This window comes from Filicampus tigris, chromosome 2 (genome assembly GCF_054856515.1).
Source record: "Filicampus tigris isolate MCC_2025a chromosome 2, RoL_Ftig_1.0, whole genome shotgun sequence".
Classification (NCBI taxonomy): Eukaryota; Metazoa; Chordata; class Actinopteri; order Syngnathiformes; family Syngnathidae; genus Filicampus; species Filicampus tigris.
Genome location: NC_141218.1, coordinates 38096975 through 38114893, shown reverse-complemented (window position 1 = coordinate 38114893; position 17919 = coordinate 38096975). Strand labels below are relative to the sequence as shown.

Below are 17919 nucleotides of genomic sequence, written 5' to 3'. Positions count from 1 at the left end.
CCTATGCTGTTTGGCTACACTCTTGCCTACAACTACTTTGCAGTCACTGATCCCCTTCAGGTTACACCGTCTACACAAGATGTAGTCTACCTGTGTGCTCCTACCACCACTCTTATAGGTCACCCTATGGTCCTGCCTCTTCTGGTATAAAGTATTCACTATAGCAATTTCCATTCTTTTAGCAAAGTCAACTACCATCTGTCCTTCTGCGTTCCTCTCCTGAATACCAAACCTGCCCATCACCTCCTCATCCCCTCTGTTTCCTGCACCAACATTTCCATTGGGACGAAGCGTTCACCTGCTCCCTTTTTAGCCTCCCTAGCTTGCCACCACGTTTGCCTTGGCGCCGCTTTCGCCGCGGTGGTAGCGCTGGGAGATGGAAGAGGTCCGCCGCGATGTCAGTGGGCAACGTCTCTTTCCAGTCGTGCTCAAACGTACCCGAACCTCCAACGCCGCAAAGCAAGTCCAATAAAGTTTGGCGATCATACTCGAGCACAGCGTTTGTGAATGAAGCACCAATCAGCCAAAACAGTCAAATGAGCCGAATTGTCAAGAGGGTCGCCAAAGACACAGGCACACTTTCAGCCATCTTGATCAAAAATATACACACACACACCGTATTTTTGGGATTATAAACCGCATCGTCAATTTTTTTATTAAATAATGAAAAAACTATATATAAGCCGCACCTTTCTATGTTGAAAAATTTGATATTTTACTGCATGCAGAACGATTTTGAGCTGTAAATGTACATGTATGTACCTGAACAGATTCTTTCCTAACAGTGCCCTTTTAACAACGCAACAACTTTGATGATTAAAACGGAACAGAACCAAGAGAAGACAACCAGTACATCAAGCTGCCGCCTCCATCTCACCATAGATTCATTGACGCTAAGATTGCGTGCTGCAGTACGGGTTTCATGCTGGATAGCAAGATCGATGGCCTTCAACTTAAAACGTGAAGTCATACAAACTTCTTCGTGTGGGTTCTGTTGGATTTTGACCCACATTTAACAACTGAATACACTTCCGTTTGTCAATTAACATCCACCTTTTATTGCTCTCTCCGTATACCACCTAATGCGCAACGCCTACTTGACAACGGTGGTACTTGAATCCATGTCAAAATGGTACATAAGGTTTTATTACCGCTACTCGTCACTAGTCTATACAGTGATTACAACGTATGCCGTACAACTGGTCTCCTATAGATTTAAAAAAATGGCTGGGAGCCAGTGTTGTTTTTGGTCTTAGTCTTTTGGACAAAAATGCTTATTAGTTTTCGTCACATTTAGTCATTCCTATTAGTGATAGATTAAGTCTAGTTTTAGTTGACAAAAACTCAAAAAGATATGAGGCTAGTTTTAGTCGACGGAAACTCCCCCAAAACGTTTTAATCTAGTTTTCGTAAAAATCGACGAAAATTCAAAAAGGTTTTACGGTAGTTTGTTTTAGTGAAAAATAGACATACAATATATTGTATATAAATTCCCTACATAAAGGCAAACATTTTTTAACTGATTCTTCAAAAAATGTAAGTACTTTGGCGGCTAACCGCATTGCTAAGGCTAAAAAGTCATTCAATATTGGTGAATTAAAAAAAACCTGTGGATTCGCGTTTATTATTGTACACACATACGCATCCCCACGCGGACCAACCGGTCCGTGGTAGAAAAATGGTTGGGGACCACTGCCTTAATCTACTTTTAATATTTGACTTTACACACACCAAGCGAATGAATTGACGTTAGCCTTGACGTTAACTCAACCAAAATAACTTATGCTTAACTCAGCCCATTTGCACCACGAGTTACGTGGAAAACTTTAAGCACAATGAAATTGATCACAAGCCAATTGTTGAATAACAGAGTGCAAGTAAATGTATATAGTAGATGTTAACAGGACGAGTTGGGACAAAATATCAGTGTGGTGAGCCCTCAGATGTCGCTTGAGATTTGTCATTCTTTCCATTTAGTTTGTGGCCACATACACCGTTGCCGCTGTCTACAATGCATCGTGTTGTTCTTTCTGCTGGGTTGTACAGAAAGTATGTCCATATCTTTCCTTCGTTTCCGACCATCAAGCATATTTGCTGTCACTGTCGATGTGTTTCCAGTATCGTTATCCACTTTTTGTATTAGTAAAAGCTTGGAGAGGACTGTATTTCATAAATGGTTGAGTATGATAGGGGACGGCTGGGATATACAATTTGCCAATGTTGCATCTTCACCACAGAAAAGGTATTTTTGTCACGGGCCACATAGTTTTGGTGTCCCTTAGCAGGCCATTACCACTGCGAACCCATGTAAATGTATGATTGCCTTATGTTAACACATATACACAACAAATTGATGGGTAACTAGTTTTGAAATCACAAGCCCCTCAATAGTTTGTTCAACTATTTCCAATTTATTTGAAAGGAGGGATTGGTAACAACTGCTTGCAATATCTCATATCATCGCTGTCATGTGAAAAACACTTATCCATTTTTTTCAATGTTCTTATTTTTCTGCATTACAGACATCGCCTTAACATGAAAATTAAACTGTTTTTTTCCACAGGTCAGCAACAATATGTAATTTGAAAGAAACATGTTAAATCAATGCACATTTGCCTTCGCGGGTCACATAAAATGATGCCGTGGGCCAGATCTGGCATCCGGGCCTTGGGTTTGACACCTGTGGTTTAGAGCTATGTACAAAACACATTTCCCTGAAGGGGGAACCATTTCTCCCCCAATTTAGTTTAAATGTTCAAGTTTGTGTGCACCACTATTTCAGGGATGATTAAAGCATTGGTTTTGTGTTAATAGTCCAAGGACCTTTAAAATGTGATGAATAATTGGAGACAAAAAGTGTAAAGTCCATTAAGTCAAATTTTATTAATATTGTAAATTTCCAACAAATTCACAGCACTTACATTAGAGTAGGTTTACATGCAAAGCACACTTCACTTTCATTAGAGTAGGTTTACATGCAAAGCACACTTCCCTCCAATTTTATGAAACCAACAACTCCTGCAAACGCAAGTAATACAGGAGAGAAAAAACTCCATCTATAAAGGAGGGTCTTGAACAGAACCAAGACTCATGTGGAGAGGCTATCTGCCTTGTCCAGTTGGTAGAGAACCCGGAATGGGATTGAATTTAACAAATCAGGTATGACAAGTAAACATGCAGCTTTGGGATTACTGTGCTCCAGTAGGGTGATAAGACACTAGAAGAGCTTCATGTTGAGGAAGGCAATAACTTTAAATAGAAAAGAAATAACTAAACAAATAAAGCTGGAGTCAAATACATAGGGGCCAACAGAAATCCTCTATCTCTTTTGGTCCCCCCACACAATTCCAGTGATACCACTGATGGCACCAGGAGCACTTAATCTGTGGAGTACAAAGAAAATTAGACATTTTATCATAAATCATAACTGGAATTTGTGAGGACTTACCAATTAACAATTTCATCCAAACTTTTCTCTCCACGTTTGACAAATCATCTGTGAAATGAAATATCACATCAAGTACATAATTTATATTGAAGTAAATATTTTACCTGTCTCTTTGATTAATTTCTCAAATGTGCAGGCGAAGGGGTGTAATTCCCTGCTGATCCACAGTGAAGTCCATGGCAGTTTTGAAAGGAAGAGCTCTGCAAGATAGGATTTTAGGGTACCAAAATGAATCATCACAAAGGTTAAAGAATGATGACTACTGTGCATGTACAAGCAAGACTTACTTTGCAAACAAGGACACCACAAGATGTGCCGTGCACTGGATAGCTTGTTGTAGTGCATGTCCATCTTGAAATGTTATGACCTCTTTGCCACATAAAAGCCCTGAAAAATAAATTAGACATTTTATATGTGTGACCATATATTAAAATATATTTACCTGGAAATGTCTTGACCATTATTTAGGGCCTTTTTTTCCCTGCACCAAGGGGGTCAATTAAGACTGTCCGTCGCTCTTTTGGGTACATAACCTTGACAGGACATCGTGTTCCTGTACTTCAATAACTCAAGGTGCATTTTTGTACTGTATGACAACTTACAAGTATCCAGTCGTTCTCACACACTGCCCCAATCCAGACGTCACATAGTAGTGGATCCAACTACAAGTATTTAACCAACTTTATTATTTTGAACAGTATACTTAATTTAAGGATAAACTTAAATCTTCATTACCTTCCTAAATCCCTTGGACGTTCCCTGCCAGATGACAGTCGTTTCATAAACGTCTATGAAATGTCCTTTCACCCCAGATTTGTGGTCTTTAATAGTGGTTGTCAAGAATGCATTTACCACCTACAGTGTTATAGGACACACAAAACACACAAATCAAATCAACACAACCTATAATTCAATCCCTGAGAGGAAAGTAAATTACATTAGCAGGAAGTCACAAATATGTCAACGAGATAAAACAAAGGTTTTTCTTAGAGTTCTGGAGGGGAGGGAGGAGTTTAGGTATTGTGGGCCTCTGTGCAGGGCAAACTAATGGGGTTGTAGTTTGCACTCTCTCTCTCTCTCTCTCTCTCTCTCTCTCTCTCTCTCTCTCTCTCTCTCTCTCTCTCTCTCTCTCTCTCTCTCTCTCTCTCTCTCTATATATATATATATATATATATATATATATATATATATATATATATATATATATATATATATATATATATATATATATATATATATATATATATATATATATATATATATATATATATATATATATATATATATATAGGGCGGCACGGTGGTCGACTGGTTAGCACGTCCGCCTCACAGTTCAGAGGTCGTGGGTTCGATCCCGGCTCCGGCCTCCCTGTGTGGAGTTTGCATGTTCTCCCCGTGCCTGCGTGGGTTTTCTCCGGGCACTCCGGTTTCCTCCCACATTCCAAAAACATGCATGGTAAGTTGATTGGATACTCTAAATTGCCCCTAGGTGTGATTGTGAGTGTGGTTGTTTGTCTCTGTGCCCTGCGATTGGCTGGCAACCAGTTCAGGGTGTCCCCCGCCTACTGCCCAAAGACAGCTGGGATAGGCTCCAGCACGCCCCGCGACCCTTGTGAGGAGAAGCGGTACAGGTAATGGATGGATGGATATATATATATATATATATATATTTATGAAAAGGTTTTTCCATAATACACATAACACCTGACATTTGTAGCCTGTCATTGAAATTAACATATACGTACTATATAGCTTGTGAGTATATGTATTTATCCAAGGTCTTGACACAATTATACAATCAATGATGTTTTACTATTTATTTAGGTGAGTTTCTGTAAAAGTAAAAGGTAAAATAAGTATTTGATGATCATCTAGAAGTATTTAGATGACCTTTTGTTGCTTTACAGCTGCTTAGGTATCTTTTAGGACGTAGTAAGGTACCTTTTAGGATTTATTTCAGACTTGGACTAGGGCTGCTTGATTATGAAAATGTATAAAATTAGCAATAATATATTTTTTTAAAAGGTGTAAATCTATAAATTCAAGTTTGATTTTCTTGTGTGTAAACACAGTGCGTTAACATTTTTTACTATTATGTTCATTTTTGTAATCATGGTTACAGTAATGGTAATTGTAATTGAATTTTGATCAGTCGCATAGCCCTAATTGCACCATATTTTGTTTACATCTAGGTTTTTGGGATTACCTTTACCATTATACCTTTAAATGATTTAAATATAGATTAAGGTACCATTTAGGGTTTATTTCAGTATATTAGACAATGTTTAGGTAATTTCATGGATTTAAAAAATATATATTTTTAAGAATTACTTGAGTATATCCAGAAGTATTCATCTAACTGCACATTGCACATGTACACTTGGACCATATTTTTGTTTACGACTAACTTTATTTTGTGTTACCTTTCGATAAACTTTAATGTTGTAAAGATATTAAGGTAACTTTAGTGAAATATCTCAATACATTTAAGACTAGTTAGATAACTTTTAAGAAATATGTGGGTACGTCTAGGATTTTATATATTTAAGAAATACTAGATTACATCCAGAAGTATTCATGTAAATTCACATTGTGCCTGAACACTTTGACCATAGTTTGTTTACATCAAGGATTATTCGGTAACCTTTAGATCAAACTTTAGTGATTTACAAATATTAAAGGGCAGTCTACGCAAACATTTTTTTTTTCAAGAATATGTTCTATGCAAGCCCACTAGTTGAAACAGGGCATTCTGATAAATATTGCGTTAGTGGAATAAGTGTAAATCCACTCGTTTTTAGCCATCCCTGGGGGCAGCCATTTTGTCTTCTGTCGACTGAAAATGACATTACAACTGCTCACAACGACCAATCACGGCTCAGATTCAGAAAACAGGTCAGTTGCCCCCAGAGATGGCTAAAAAAGAGTGCATTTTGCTGCTTAATTTATATTCCACAAACGCAAAATTAATCATAATGCCGTGTTTCAACTAGTGGGCCTGCTGGGAACATATCCTTGAAAAAAATATGTTTGGGTTGACTTCTGCTTTACGGTAACTTTCGTGAAGTATGTTGATTTAAGAATAGTTAGATAACTTTTAAGAAAATAGGTGGCTACCTCTAGAAATGTTATGTTCACATTGCACATGAACAGGTGGACCATATTTTGTTACATCTAGGTTTTTGGGATTACCTTTACCTTTTTACCTTTAATGGTTTTAAAGATATTAAGGTAACTTTCATGAAGTATCTCGGTACATATAAGAATAATTTGATAATTTAAGAGAATATGTGGCTTCATCTAGAAATGTTCAGTTCACATTGCACATGAACAGGTGGACCATATTTTGTTACATCTGGGATTATTGAAGTAACCTTTACCTTTGTACCTTTAACTGATTTAAAGATATTAAGGAAAACTTTCAAGAAGTATCTCAGTACATGTAAGAATAGTGACACAATTTGTAATAAATATTTGGGTACATCTAGGATTTTTACATTTAAGAATTACTTGCTTACCAGAAGTATTCATGTAAATTCACATTGCATGTGTACACTAGGACTTACTTCACAACCGTATTTTAATGTTATTTTACGAGAAAAAGAGTAAGAAGAAGAGTAAAGAGTGGGGTTCCTGATGTCCACCTCCTGTATCTCTCATCAAACGAAAGGTTTGTGGGTGTTCCCAAAGCCATAATTACAGGAATTTTCAAAAAGTATTAATTGATAGAAATAAAAAACATCTAAAAAATGACAAATCAAGGCATTTTGGACGAATGCGAAATAAACACTAGTAAACAGACCCGCCTGGTAATAAACTCACCCTACTTGGAAACCAAACAATTCTCTAAAAACCCGGTAACTCTATACAAGTAGACTGTCGAATGTTTGAGAGGGTGTTACTGTTTGACCTAAGGGACAGGGTTGATGAGAACAGGTGAATACCTGACAAGCGAAACAAGGTAAGCGTTTATTCCAAACATAGAAAAACCTAGATCTTGACACTTTCTGTCAACAAAATCACTTTCTCTCAACAGGTTCATCAATGTTGAAGTCTATGGGTTGTGACTTCTCATTGTAATAGCAATCTTCCAACAAATTTCTAGCTTTGTCAGAGTACTGTACTTTGTCAGTACTCCCTTGGAGCATGTCAAAAATCTTCTTTTCATGTGCTAACTTTCTCACAACTACCTGGGCCGTGTCTTTAACTTGTTGATTCTCTGTGGTCTTTTGATACAGGTTCAAGATGTAATGAAGGCTAGGGATAAATGTCTTTTTACAGAGTAACCTTGGCACAGGATAAAAATGTGTGTGTTGAAATAATAATCTTCCTTCTCTGCATACCGACACGTGTGATGACTCTGACTAGGGTGCTCAATTTTACAACCTCCACGTCTTCTATATTTCACTAACACATCCTGCAACAAGTGAATGATTGACTGTTTGATACAGGTATATCTCGAAGCAGTCATCCAGCCATATGTAGGGCTCATCCACGTGAAATCCTTCTCCTCTGACTCCGACTCTTCTCGGACTCTTCATCCTCCTTTTCTGACTCCTCATCCTTTTCTGACTAAAGCTCCTCCTCATCCTCTGCGTCTGTTTCATCCTCCTCTTCCTTCAACTCGTTATCCTTCTCCTCCAACTTTTGTTCCCCTTCCTCTGGCAACATCTCTTTTGGTAAAGTCTTGACAGCTCTGGTCAAGGATGTTTCAGGGATGTCCATTGGGGGTATGTTCTCCTTCGAAAGTTGGAAGAGGTGGAACTAAAGTGGCCATGTTCAATACGTCAAACCTGATAAAACATTTGAGGACGAAACATGTGAACAAGCACCAAGAGCTTGCGGCAGCGGCAGCGAGCTTGAACAAGGCGAATAGACCGCAACAATAAACCCTGCTCAATTTCGGATTTTGGTGTTGAACTTGTTGGATTTTTCTACTGCTTGTTTTTGGTTTTGAAAGTGGATTTGGGAGCGGAAGTTGTTGCGATGGGTCACTAATACTCAAAACAAACTTTTATAATAATGTCCTATAGCTTTTGTAATTAATCGGACACAGTCTCTCTCAATGATACTTCATGTATATTATTTCTTATTTTTTCCTGTTTCACAAAGGTTTTTAAGTCTGACCAAGCCATGATAGGAATGGTTTTACATCCAAATGAGTATGCAGTTCTTTAGAATTACAAGAAAAAAAAATGCTCATATATATCTGTTTTTGTTTTTTTGTTTTCAAAAGTCTGGTATTGGTACAGTATCGGCATCGGCCAATACCGCACAGCTGGGTATTGGAATTGGTATCGAGGCCAAAAAATGGCATCGGAACAACACTAGTTCATACCTCTGTGCATTTTCTTTTTTCATTTATTTATTTTTGGCTAACTTCCTAATTACCAACCTGAATGTATAAGTATAGCCACTGATGAGCAAAGAACCTCTTTGTAAGACTCATCATAGGCAGACACATTTCTGCAGAGACTTCACAATTGTATGGGAGACGTTCTAACATGCTGTATTAGAACAATAAGGGTTGCTATTCTCAGTCAATTAAAAAAAAAAACAAGCATGCACAACGGTGCACAGGTGTAGTTCTACTGTTTCATAGGTACAATTGTAAATGACGTGATATTGCGCTAAGGTGAATTCAATCAAGTGGGCACTTCACAATTGTATGGGAAACGTCCGAACAAGTTGTAGTAGAAAAATAAGGGTTACTATTCTCAATCAATTAAAAAAAATAAATAAAAAAAACCCATAACCAACCATGCTAAATGGTGCTCAGGTGTAGTTCTGCTGTTTCATAGGCACATGTGTAGATGACGTAGTATTACTCCAATGATTCAGTGGGTGGGTGTTGTCTTCTTTCCAAATAAATCCTTGATTTTTGATGAGCGTTTGATCCACAGCCTTTATGAATAGAACTACACGCCCCCTCAATCATGATGCAGTCAGGAAGATCTGTTTAGACCCAAGTGTATGGTCACGCCCCCTTAAGATAAGATAAGAATGCCTTTATTGATCCCACAGTCGGGAAATTTTCATTGTTACAGAAGCAAAGATATAGGTCACAAAGGGACGGCGGCATAATGTAGCCATTAATGTATAACATTGACGGCAAACATTCGAAACATTCAATGAGGGCAGGGTCTAAAAACATGTCTGAACATGCCTGGACTTATACCCCAGGCTATACAATGAGTTTCATGTTACAGGCGTGTATGTCATCCATCCATATTTGGGCATGCAGGAAAGACCGGAAAAGATGGCGGCTGCCAGGACATGCCTGGACTTGCCTGGGTGACATCACCGTCCAAAACATGTCTGAACATGTCCCCCTCCGTTACTTTGAATGAGGCGGAAGCATAACATCCATTTTTGGGCATGCAGGAAAGACCGGAAAAGATGGCGGCAGCCAGGACATGCCTGGACTTGCCCGGGTGACATCACCGTCCAAAACATGTCTGAACATGTCCCTCCGTTACTTTGAATGGGGTGGAAGCATAATGTCCATATTTGGGCTTGCAGGAAAGACCGGAAAAGATGGCCGCAGCCAGGACATGCCTGGACTTGCCTAAAAACATTTCTGAACATGTCCCTCCGTTACTTTGAACTAGGCGGAAGCATAATGTCCATATTTGGGCATGCAGGAAAGACCGAGAAAGATGGAGGCAGCCAGGACATGCCTGGACTTGCCCGGGTGACGTCACCGTCCAAAACATGTCTGAACATGCCCGGTCATGTTCTTCGTGAACTCCGCTGAGACGGAAGCATGATGTCATCAAATGCCCTTTGGATATATCAGATCACCGGAAATGATGTGTTAAAGGGGCGGGGACTAGGGGCGGGACTTATGGACTACAAAATTACATCAAAAGGCGGACCTTAAACAGGATATGACGTCATAAAGCGGCGTGGTTTGGGTGGGACTTATGGACTATAAATTACGTCACTTCCTGTTTACTTCCGGACTACACCTGTCAAAAAAGTTTGACTAAAGCGGTATTGTCTAATCTCTCGTGCGTTTTACTGGAATTGCGAAAGACTTAAAATGTATTAATATATATTTTTGTCTGTAGATTGTGGCATCCAAAAGAAGAACGGAAATGACCGTAGAAGAAAGAGTGAAATGCATCTGATTAAGCGAAGCTGGACGCAAAGTAAAAAACATCCGGGAAACACTTGGACTCGGAAAAACTCAAATCTACAAAACTTTGAAAAACAAGGAATCGATTCTGGCTCAGAGGAAATTGTTTGCGGCTCGACGGACGAAGTACAGTAGCGTAAATGAACGTGTCCAATTACATGCATAAGAATCACCAGACATCAGTGATGATCAATGGGACAATTATTTGCAGTTAGCAACAAAACTGTATGATACGCAAACATTTTCATACATCAAAGAATGAAGCCAACACAACTCAAAATAGACTCATTTTTTCCTATGTCTGAGAAAAATCAACGTTAAAATACAGTACAGTTTCCTGACAAGGACGAGAAAGTTCGATCATATTACTCCGATAAAAGCCAATTTGCAGTGGCTCCCAGTCTACTTGAGATGCATTTTCAAGATTTTGCGACTTACCTAAAAATATTGCACGGCTTAGCACTTCCTATCTCCTCAACCTAGTGATACCATATGTTCCGTCCCGAAACCTTCGTTCACAAAATGCCGTCCTTTTAGTAATCCCAAGAGCCAAAAAGAAGTCCGCAGGTTCTAGACAGTTTTCTATTTCGGCACCAGTGCTTTGGAATGCCCTACCCAAGGATATTAGTGGTACTACCTCATTAGAAATGTTTAAAACACGATTGTATGCTTCTGCATTTAGTTGAACTATTTGTTTTGACCTCTTTACTGCCGCTTCTATTCTTTTCTCTGCCCCCTTTTCACAGGCTTGGGGATTAGGAATTTGGAATGGAGGTTGCTGTTTCGATCCCACAACAACTGACCTCTACAAGATCGAAGGTTGACCACATCCTCAGAGGCGCTGCTATGGAGATATCTACATTGACCAACTGGGCAGGGACCCACTTCACCGAAGTCATCTTCCTGAGCACTTAATTTGATTACCGTATTATCCGGACTATAAGGCGCACCTTTATATATGCCGCACTCACTCTATTTTTTTCTTAAATAATGAAAAAAATATATATAAGCCGCACCTATCTATTTTAAAGAATAGGGCCCGTGCACGGCGCGGCGTGTCAACACTGACGTCGCTACCGGGGTAGTGTATTGGGAGCGCACTGGAGGCGACGTGACTATTGTTGTTCCACGCAAGATGAACTCGCTGTGTTTCTCGCTTGATTCAGACGGCCGAAATATATAAACATGGTGAACCGTTGCTGTGTTAGGGGATGTAGCAATGCCACCCTCGATCGCAAAGGGAGAAAATTTCACAAGGGACTGAGTTTTTATAGCTTTCCTGCTTGGCGGAAGACAGACGGAACCCTCGTTTCGGACATGTCAAAACAAAGTCGGATGGCTTGATTATTGGCTATTAGATGAAAACATTTCACCAAAAAACAACCTTCCGTCTCGGGCAAGAGTATGCTCCGTACATTTTCATTGCAGTGAAAAATAAAGTTTAGAATCCTCTTGTTTTCTCTCTTTTAGTCACATACGTGCATGCAATCAGTGAGTGAGGTAAAAGGAAAGAATGAATGATCAACGATCACATACACTGTTAAAAAGGAAATAAGTACGTTCATTTGTGTAGCTTTAGTGGACGGTTCACAAGCAAAGACGCAGCACTTACCTCAGTCCAAATGACGGTGTTGATTGTTCGCCGCCTTAATCGTCTGTAGATTTTGCATCTACCCCTTTGCAAATTGAGAGGCTACACATTTATAATGTTTAAATTGCTCCAAAGTGTAGGCACTCACATTACACACAAGGTAGGCGAAAATATCCGGTGCACACAAAGGAGGAAGTAGGTCCGGTTCATAGGTCCACTCATGTCTATTTTTGCAAGATATCTCTGGCTTCAACTGTCTAATTTGTCCTTGGAAAGCCCCGCCAAGTTCTTGCATTTTAACATGTTTTTGAATCGCCAAATACACAGCACTACACTTTAACATGCCGCTGCCACTATAGTTTGTCACATAACTCATAACCTAGTGCATAGCGCCCTTGCCTGTTAAACTCCTCCACCTGCAGTCACATCCTGTTAATGGCAATTGTACACCACTCAGTGGTAATGTATTGTATTGTAATTCCGGTTAAACTGCCCCTACAGGTGGAAGAAAAATCCACAGAATAGCCGCACCGGTCTATAGACGGTGTGGTTCAAAACCTAGGAAAAAGGTTGCGTTTTATAATCCGGAAAATACGGTCACTTTCACATTATTTTAACCAACATTGTATAGTATCATAATAGGCCTATGTGTTAAATGTTGCCCACTCAGCATCCATTGCAGCCTGATCATCCTGGAAGGGGGATTGAGATCTGTGGTCCCTTCTCAAGGTTTCTCATTTTTCCCCAGATGGGGTTTTTGGGAGTTTTTTCCCTGCCCTCCTGGGGGTTAAGATCAGGAGATGTCGTTAATATGTTGTCGGCTGTGGGCATGTGAAGTCCTTTGAGACTTTCCTGTGATTATAGAGCCGCTACATAAATAAATTTGACTTGACTTGACTATTTTGTACATACCCCTAAACCACACGTGTCAAACCCATGGCCTGGGTGCCAGATCTGACCCGCGACATCATTTTAGGTGGCTAGCGAAGGCAAATCATGTGTTGACTTGACATGTTTCTTTCAAATTGTCTTCACTTCTTACACTACATATGACAGATTGCAAGCATTTGTTACGAATCCCACATTTAAAATAAATTGGAAAGAGTAGAACAAACTATTTAGTGGCTTATGATTTCAAAACTAGTTATCCATTAATTTGTTGTGTATCGGTGTAAATATAAGGCAATCATCCATTTACATGGGTTCACAGTCGTAACGGCCCTCTGAGGGACACCAAAACTAGGATGTGGCCCGTGACAAACCCCCCCTGCACTAAACCAATTTGACATCCCCAAGACCTTCGCTGTAAACAGTGTGATGAGTTTGGATTTGACAGGTGTTTGCCTCTGCCAATGATTCGTTCACCTTTATAGAGGCTTTTATACTATTTTATTTCAATATTCTGCAAAGAGTGAAGTTTTATCAATTAGTGCACGTGTACCTTTTCTGTGGTAAAAATGCAAACGTGGGCAAATTGTATATGTCACCCGTCCCCTATAGACGTCAAACATTTATGAAATTCAGTCCTCTCCAAGCTTTTACTAATACAAAACGTGGATAACGATAATACTGGAAACACATTTGCTTTTGTACTCTCACCTCCTAAATATGCAAAATAGAATGTGTCATAATTGCTTTTGGCCCTACTGTGAGGATGTCGTGTAGCCTATATAGCCTTTGCTAAGTTTTTTCTCCAACTCTGAATGCGACCATGTCAAGTTGCTTCCCAGAAGCCAGTTGACACGCAAATACCATCATTTTGCGTTTTTTTTAGGGGACCGGTTGTACGCCATTCGTTGTAATCACTGTATAGTCTAGTGACACGAGCAGCTTAAAGCGACACTTGATTGGGCTGAACATCAACACTTATATAATTGGTCTGTATGAAAAAATTATGTCAGCACTAAAATTCACCCCTCTAACAGAATCTGTAGTGATTTATTTCAATTATTTATTTAAATTACCGGTTAGAGTGGACAATACCAGGAATGTGCACATTAACTTTAGTGACAATTGTAGTTTTCGGACATTTAACGCTAGCTACCGTAGCTCCCGCGGCTTAGCAGATGGAGATCTTACTCTTACAGTCCATCGATGAGTGAGCTCGTGTCTCGAACCAGCTGCCCGCTCATGCACTCGTTGGTACCGGTCAGCCAGTAGCCGGTGTTCTGCCAGAGATTCTGCTCGGCATCACCGGTGCGACGTGTGATCGCTAATAAGTGGCCCATTTGAGAAAATGGATGGTATAAATTAGGCAGCCAAGATGCTACGTGTCTACCGTCAGCCGTGTTTGCTACGGCTGGTCAACCAACCAGCAGCATCGTGTTTGCTACAGAGGAGGTCTGTTGCGGTATACTTTAACTCTGTCCACCCAGAGATACGGCAGCGCCCCAGAGGTCGGCTTGTCGAAATGTTATTTTTGGACTTTAAGAGCACAGGACCACGCCCAAGGGTGGACCTCTGAGAAAAAGTAAGTCAAGATAACACTTTAAATGTAATCTATAACAACCTATGAGCAATTCAGCTAACGAAAAAGCTTCTCCGAAGGAATGTTTGAATATCTTGGTGACTTACGACATGAAACGACATGTGACAAGTGCACCTCAGCTGCTCATTTCTTGCTCTTTTTGTTCACACATGGAAAGGCCAATCGTTTTGTGATGTTTTCAGAGGTTGAAGTGGGCCTAAGTAGAAATGTCCACATGTATTGGAGCCGATTGATCCGCATTATTTTGACGATGTTAGCGAGTTATTTACAACGACTTTGAATGGCAAAATGTAATCGCTCACCCTTGTGACGTCACACAAGGCTTGGAGGGAGAGGAGGGTGGCTGTCCAAATGGCTCATTTTTTGTGGACGGTTCTGAATTTGTTAGTTTTGTACTGATTTCTCCAAAACAAATTGATAAAAATTAAAATGCAAGTTAATATCATTTTCCTGATAAAAATTGAGCTCGTCATTGAAAAATGAACCGTCCCGGCTGGATGATCACTTTAACTTGTGCCACCTCGCCTGGGTACTTATTTCAATCTACCATTAGCAATTGTGCGCCTCCGAAAGTGTGACAGCTCGTGCCGAGTGGTTAGGCAGCGGCACGGGAGGCATCTGTTTCTTTAGGGTTCTGCACCGCATCAGGGGTTTAAGTACCGCCATCCACATTTTTGTTTTAGTTATTTATTTTCATTTTTACTACGTTTACAATTACTTGTAGCCTTGAAGTAAATGAGACGTTTGGTTTCACGTGTTTATTGAGGAATTGAATAGGTATGCACTTGAACAATGTCCATGTAGACAGGAAACACAAAGACTTTTTGACACACATCTGGAATTGGGAGCCAGTTAATCCAGAAGCCAGTTTGAACCGTAACACTGGCGTTCGGCTCCACCCCGCTGGTCGCTCTCCAGTGCCAGAGAGGCTGCGAGTGAGCGAGCGCCTCCCATGTGCCCGCTCACAGCGATGATCGCAAGGACTCAACATTGTAGTCCTCCCCATTGCAATAGTTGTTGATAGTCCATTGTAAATCCTATGCCTACCACTGTTAACTATCCTGCCAGCATGAGTGCGTAAACAAATGCGATTGGGCGGGTTTAGTCAAGTGATGTCCAGAGCTCTATCACAGGAACTTCCTCTACATCGGGATTCGTTGAAAATTGTCATAGTATATAATATGAGTGTGTGATTGGTCCGCGGATGCCGCAATGACATGATTGATTGACAAATAAACAAATGACAGAATAACCAAATTGGGAATTACACATCGCATAATCAGTTCAAAGTCTCAGAGTCAGCGTGCCCTGATCTGAGCACGGGACCAGCTGGTGAAGATCAGCCCCATAGGCGGGCCAGCCAGGGAGGAGACCAAACCACATTATGTTTAGATTTTGAAGACAGTATAAATGTGAGGGCTGCATGTTGGACCCTGCGTACCCTTTTCTGCCCTCGCCCGTCTCGGGTGAGAGCATTCGCGAGGATGGAAAAGCTGCCCAGATCTGATCATTGTATGATTCCTGAACTTCAGAGATGGTAAAGAAAACTGATGAGAAAATTCAATCGATTTTGTGAGTCTTTATTTACATTGGATACCTTCTTGAAAGATAAAACGAACACGCATTGAGTAAGTAGTTGTTTTGTAAATTGGTAATTGGGCTTATGGACTCGAGACCTACAGAACATTCCAACAATGCCTTCCGATAGGCCGTCTCAAGCGGGCTTCGTGTACTGCAGCGGCAAGTGCATGACACAAATGTCAAAGCAGAATAATATGAAACTATTTGACGACAGATAGGCCCTCTCTATGGCAAGAATATAAAGTGACTGACAGAAAAATCTACTTTTTTTTGGTTTGAATTCTGGTAAAGGTAGGCTTGAGGACCTCTAATCCCCGCGGTTACGATACCGCAATGTACCGATATACCAATATATACGATACCATCACTGACTCTTAGCCACTCAGGACTTTATTGTTACCTGCTCTGTCTGCATCTGCAACAAGGCCGCACATTAGGCTGCTGCTGCTCTCCTTGTTCCCAGAAACTGTTTGTTTTGGCGTCGCCGCTCTCCACTCACTGCGAGCCACGTTGTTGCTTTTCTTTCTCTTCACATTTTCTCAAGGTGCCTTTTTCTTTTTCCTTCTTAGCTCTTTAGTTCTTTATCAAGATTTTCTTCATCTTATTACACATTGTTATTCCTACTCATTGTAGGCCTTGTGTGTACAAATGTATTTTTTATTGTTTAGTTGTTAACCTTTTCATTCAAGCCTTTGTTTTTATATTCAACAGCACAGTGTGTCTGCTTTGGAGTTGTACCAGTGGTTGCAGGAATTTTTTACAGGACGTTGAAATTAAATGGGAAAGTGCTGTTTTGGGGGGTTGGAATGGGGTTTACTTTTTTTGTCAGTTTGGGTGTTGAGACACAAGAGACAAGCGACCTGACTTTCGGAGCCTTTGCTGTGCTCCAATATAAAATGATATGTCTGTACAATGCTCCATAGTGTTGTTAACAACGTGTGCTTTCTGTGCTACTATGATGGGTCAAAGCCAGATTCCTTTATTAAATGTGTATTATCAAGCTGTAGCCAAAATATATTTACAATCTGAAAATCAGCTGTTTGTACATTGTGCAAGTGCATTGTGTGAGCGCGGTTCCACTAATTACAGCTGGCACATATATTGACGTTTGGCTTTTTAGCACAGACCTTTTTCTCCAGGTACATTAAATAAGCCATTTAAACAAATTTGGTTCTTGCCAGTGGTTACTTTTAAAAGTACATTTGTTGGTATTGTTCGTAGGAACAGAGAAAAAAGCTCACTGAATGTTTACGCTAAGTCAGCAACTGCACAATCCTTTTAACCAGCAGTATAGTTGTGATCACTATTCTCATCTTCAGTTATGCAGACATATGCGCTATCTCAGACTTTAAGGCTCTTAAGCATGCTTGCCCCTAGGCACAGTCATACGCATGTAGATGCATAATCTCATGTTCCGGAAAGCTGAATGTAAAATTGCAATCAGTGGACAGCAATCATTAGCAATTTTGCAATTAAAAGTGCACACATACTCCGCTTCAAGAAATAAACATATTCACCACGGGCAAAAAGAAGAACGAGACGATGGAGGAAAAGATATGAATACATCTAAAGGACAGGTTTACCTGAAAAAAATAATCCAACCAAATGACCTTGCATGTACATTGCAGAAAACCAAGGCTCAGACGGACAGATACATGATTAAGAAGGGT

General features: G+C 40.1%; 1 long non-coding RNA gene across 1 annotated transcript; it reads right to left on the bottom strand.

Moving 5' to 3' along the window:
- Positions 1-3113: 3113 nt before the first annotated feature.
- Positions 3114-14319, bottom strand: LOC147152384 (uncharacterized). Its single transcript, XR_015085778.1, has 6 exons — positions 14260-14319; positions 4184-4303; positions 4051-4110; positions 3736-3835; positions 3449-3648; positions 3114-3383 (listed from the first exon to the last, which is right to left on the bottom strand). It is a non-coding gene; the product is annotated as an uncharacterized LOC147152384 (long non-coding RNA).
- Positions 14320-17919: the final 3600 nt, after the last annotated feature.